Source organism: Camellia sinensis, chromosome 2 (assembly GCF_055761805.1).
Source record: "Camellia sinensis isolate YWXY chromosome 2, ASM5576180v1, whole genome shotgun sequence".
Taxonomy (NCBI): domain Eukaryota; kingdom Viridiplantae; phylum Streptophyta; class Magnoliopsida; order Ericales; family Theaceae; genus Camellia; species Camellia sinensis.
The window spans coordinates 150,970,520-150,976,313 of NC_138962.1; positions in this window are offsets into that span (position 1 = coordinate 150,970,520).

Consider the following 5,794-nt stretch of genomic DNA (forward strand, 5'->3'; position numbering starts at 1 on the left):
GTCTTGAGCTGTTTTGAGCCTTTGCCGAATAGTCTTGATCTTTTCAGAGGTGTCTTGTACAATTTCAGGCCCAAGCAAAGCTCTGTCTCCGACCTCTGTCCAACAAATAGGTGATCTACACCTCCTACCATACAAAGCCTCGTATGGTGCCATACCGATGCTGGAGTGGAAGCTATTATTATAGGCAAATTCTGCAAGTGGCAAGTAATCTTCCCAACTCCCCTGAAAATCCAAAGCACACATGCGAAGCATATCTTCCAAAGTCTGTATTGTTCGTTCTGACTGCCCATCTGTCTGTGGGTGGAATGCAGTACTGAACCTTAGTTCTGTTCCCATAGCTTCCTGCAAACTCTTCCACAATCTAGATACAAACTTCGGATCTCTATCCGACACAATGGATACTGGAACTCCGTGTAAACGGACAATTTCATCAACATAAATAGTAGCCAACCTATAAGCGGTAAACGTAGTTTTGACAGGCAGAAAATGTGCAGATTTAGTCAGTCTATCAACTACAACCCAAACAGAATCCATACCTCGGGAAGTCCGAGGTAGGCCAACAACGAAATCCATAGTCACATGTTCCCACTTCCACTCAGGAATAGGGAGAGGTTGAAGTAGACCGCCTGGTTTCTGATGTTCAGCCTTAACCTGCTGACACCGAAGACACTTGGACACATACTCTGCAATCTCTTTCTTCATTTTAGGCCACCAATAGGTTTGTTTCAAATCTCGATACATTTTATTGTTACCCGGATGCATAGCAAATACAGATCTGTGGGCTTCATCTAAAACCCTCTTCTTTAGCTCCGGGGTATCAGGAACACATACTCGGTTTCGAAATTTCAACATTCCATTTCGACACTGTACTCTGCTTTTGGGCTTACTTCAAATTCATCAATTACCTTTCTGAGGAGCTCATCTTCTTTCTGTTTCTGCTTGATCTCATCAACAATTGCCGGCTCGGCTGTAATAGCGGCTATCAATCCGCCCTGTTCACACACTACCACTTCAATCTCAGACTTTTCAAAGTCTTGCAAAATCTCCCTTTGTTCAGTAAGCAAGCAAGCCATACTCCCTGTTGATTTTCTGCTCAAGGCATCAGCCACTGTATTAGCTTTTCCGGGGTGATACTGAATTTCTAGGTCGTAATCTTTTATCAGTTCCAGCCATCTTCTCTGACGCATATTCAACTCTTTCTGCGTGAAGAAGTATTTTAGGCTTTTATGATCTGTGTAGACTTCACACTTTGCCCCATACAAATAATGCCGCCAGATTTTCAAAGCAAAAACAACTGCGGCCAATTCTAGGTCATGTGTTGGATAATTCTTCTCATGTGGCCTCAACTGTCGGGAGGCGTAAGCAATAACCTTTCCGTTCTGCATTAACACACAACCCAAACCCTTATAAGATGCGTCACTGAAAATCACAAAATTTTCCGTACCTGAAGGTAGTGTCAAAATTGGTGCAGTGGTCAATCTTGTCTTCAATTCATGAAAGGCTGATTCTCTTTCACTATTCCACTCAAATGGTTGTCCTTTACGTGTCAATTGGGTAAGAGGCACAGCTAATTTCGAAAAGTCCTTTACAAACCTTCTGTAGTACCCAGCTAAGCCCATGAAACTGCGAACTTCTGTCACATTAGTTGGTGTAGGCCAATTCACAATTGCTTCTATTTTCTGCGGGTCCACTGAAATTCCTTCCTTGTTGATTACATGCCCTAAGAAAACGACCTCGTCCAACCAAAACTCACATTTCTTTAGTTTAGCAAATAATTTCCTTTCCCGAAGTATTTGTAAAACAGTCCTCAAATGATGTTCATGTTCAGGTCTATCTTTAGAGTATATCAAAATATCATCGATGAAGACTACAACAAACTCATCAAGGTAGGTTTTAAAAATTCTATTCATTAGGTCCATAAATGCTGCCGGAGCATTAGTCACTCCAAATGGCATAACAAGAAATTCAAAATGACCATACCTCGTTCTGAATGCGGTTTTCTCAACATCCTCTGCTTTAACCTTCAGCTGATGATACCCAGATCTCAAATCAATCTTAGAAAACACATGTGATCCCTGCAACTGATCAAATAAGTCATCGATACGGGGTAAGGGATATTTGTTCTTTATCGTTACCTTGTTCAATTCCCGGTAATCAATGCACAGGCGTAAGGTACCATCCTTTTTCTTTACAAATAGCACTGGTGCGCCCCAAGGCGAAGTGCTAGGCCGGATAAACCCTTTATCAAGAAGGTCTTGCAACTGTTCTTTTAATTCTTTCATTTCGGCGGTAGCCATCCTGTAGGGAGTTTTAGAAATAGGCTGGGTGCCTGGCACAGTTTCAATAGTAAACTCTATCTCCCTATCTACCAATTCCCCTGGTAATTCATTTGGAAACACATCTGGGAATTCTCTAACAATGGGAATATCATCCACTTCAACATTCACGGATTGTTCAGTCAATACATAACACAAATAACCCTGGCATCCCTTCCTGATCAGTTTACATGCTTTCATTGCAGATATCAAATATGGTGGAGGCACTACCCCATTTCCCACAAACACAATTTCCTTCTGTTCTGGTGGTCTAAACACAACCCTCTTTGTCACACAATCTATAGTGGCACAATATTTGGTCAACCAATCCATGCCCAAAATTACATCGAAGTGTCTAAAGTTTAAGGGCAACAAATCTACATATAGGGTAGCATCCTCAATATGCATGTCACAAAACCGATATATATAGTCACATAACACAGATTCCCCCGATGGAGCAGACACACATAACAAATATGGCAACAATTCTAGGGGTCTTTTCAGTCTAGATGCAAATGCATATGTCACAAATGAGTGCGTCGATCCAGAATCAATTAATACAAAGGCATCCTGATTACATATTGAAATAGTACCTGAGACAACGGCATTGGCATTCCATGTATCACCCGGAACGAGTGCAAAGACTCTCCCTTGTCTCACTGTATCCCCAGTAGTAGCAGATCTCAAAGTGTTTCCCGGCTTCGGGATCGATGCAGTGGAGCTAGCAGCTATCTTCCCACTATTCTGATTACAATCTCGGGCTATATGCCCTTGTTTCCCACACTTAAAACAGGCTCCTGATGTACGGTAACAGACTCCACGGTGCTTTTTGCCACAAATGTTGCACATGGGGGCTGCGTCTCGGGAAGAATTGGAAGTAGTTGAGGAGCCCGTGTTCTGCTTTTTCAAAAATTTCTTCTTCGAAAAGAAGCCTTGCCTTTTGTTGCTTTTCCATTCGGTTGTTGGCTTAGCTTGTCTAGCTATATTAGCCTCTGATATGATGGCCCGGTCAAGCACCCCGATGTAGGTCTCTAACTTCAGGACATTCACTCGCTCTAGGATGTCACTTCGGAGCCCACCTTCAAAATGCCTTGCCTTCTTATAATCAGTGTCAATTACGTGTGGTGCAAATCTGGCCAACTCAGTAAATTTGGCCTCATACTCAGCTACAGTCATGCTGTCTTGCTTGAGTTCCATGAATTCTGCCACTTTCCTGTCCCGGACACACTGTGGGAAGTACTTGTCATAGACGATTTCCAAAAATTTCACCCAGTCAACACCCCGGTGGTTTTCTCGCATTAACATCCACCATCTTCTCGCTTCGTCTTCTAGCATAAAAGTGGCTAGAAGCACTTTCTGTGTATCCGAGCACGGAAATACTTCAAACAGTTTTTCGATCCCAAGAACCCAAGCTTCCGCTTTCGAAGGATCCAGTCCACCATGAAACTGTGGTGGTTTCATTTTTTTTGAACTCCTTGGTGAGAGCGATTATCCGATCATCATTTTGGTTATCTGGTACGGGTGGTGCCGGAGGTGGAGGTGGCGGGTGTGGTTGCTGCCACTGTTGTTGCCACTCCTGTTGCTGTCTCAAAGCTTCTGCCATTTCCTGAATCAGTCTTTCCATTCTGTCCAGTCTGGCAGTAGAGGATTCCTCTAACTCATCACCTCTGGTTCTCACCATCTGATTAAACTTGCATTATATTCCATACCAAAGGTACACAAGTACACATACACTAAAGAGCACATATTTCCAGATAATTTATAATGCAAGTAGTTCACAACTTACACATATAATTATTCATAACAGAACATTTAAGCATATAATCAATGCTTCCAAACTCGTACTTATCACATGAATGCATCCTAGATCTTATCTAGACGCTTATTGCTCTTTTTGGACAAGTGTGTGAGTTATTAACTCGTGCTCTGATACCACTCTGTCACGACCCGAACCCGCCCCCGTGGGTTAAGGACGTAACCGGCCAGTAATCGTGAGATTACCTACGGCCTCAAACTGTCGGGAACGTATTTTAACAGAGTTAATGGGGGCCAAACGGAAGCAAAATTAAAAACTTTGTCCATAGAGCCGTGCTTATATGCACATCAAACAAACCATACTCAGATACGTTAATAACTCACATCAAAAGTACGGTTTCACAAAATTCATTACAGACAGGATCGTCCAAAACGAGTCAACCTATAACGGACTATGTACAGACATGCACTAGGTCCTTGCCAACAAGACAAAACATAGGTACATAGTGAAAGGGCAAGGATGGTCTCATGCGCGAGGCACAAGGCTGACTCTCCTAAAACTCCTGTTGTTTCTAGCAGACTTCACTGGGGCTGGGTTTGGACTTCCCTTGGCTCACCTACAAATACATGAATGAGCGTGAGCGATAGCCCAGTGAATAATATCAAATATAACAGTTACATAACAATATGTAGAACAACATGCTCCAAACGGCCTTGGGCCCAATTCATACTTCTGTTTAACAACAAAATATATATATATATAACTATACGAAATGCAAGTCAAGTAACTGTAGTTCCAAACATTCTGGCCTTTGGCCCATTCAGATTTCCATTCATGTCAAAACGGCCTTCGGCCCATTCATTCATGTCGAAACGGCCTTTGGCCCATTCCTTCATGTCAAAACGGCCTTTGGCCCATTCATTCATGTCAAAACGGCCTTTGGCCCATTCATTCTTATCAAAACGGCCTTTGGCCCATTCATTCTTATCAAAACGGCCTTTGGCCCATTCATTCTTATCAAAACGGCCTTTGGCCCATTCATTCTTATCAAAACGGCCTTTGGCCCATTCATTCTTATCAAAACGGCCTTCGGCCCATTCATTCTTATCAAAACGGCCTTTGGCCCACTCTTTCATGTCAAAACGGCCTTTGGCCCACTCATTCATTTATTCTTGTCAGACTTTTGTCCACAATCCCGATTAACAACTCATAATATTTATAGGGGAATAACAATTGGACATTGACAAGTTTTCAAATATTGATATTACTCACAGTGATCGGCTTGTGGATGCGCCCTGGAGCTTGACCCTACACATTTCATGAATACAAAAGGGTCACTAACAGTTCAATTCGTTCTTTAATTCACATATTCCTCTTTAGGCTTTGTTCTTATCTCATTAACTCATTTACAATGCTTAACACATGCCTAAGAGTGCTTACAAGTGAAAGAGAACGGAAAACGAATCACAGAATGTATGAACAAAATTCTAGAAAACAGGGTCCCCGCTCGAGCGTAAGCTTCTCCGCTCGAGCGGACCCTTAAGGCCTGCAAGGTACTGGTTGCACAAAAGATGCGCTCGAGCTGAAGGTCCATCTACAAAGATCCACGCTCGAGCGTGAAATGTCCCGCTCGAGCGGGCATCCAACTCTGCAAAAATGCTGGGAGCACGATTTTCCCGCTCGAGCGGCCATTACCCCGCTCGAGCGGACCTCAAAAATCTGG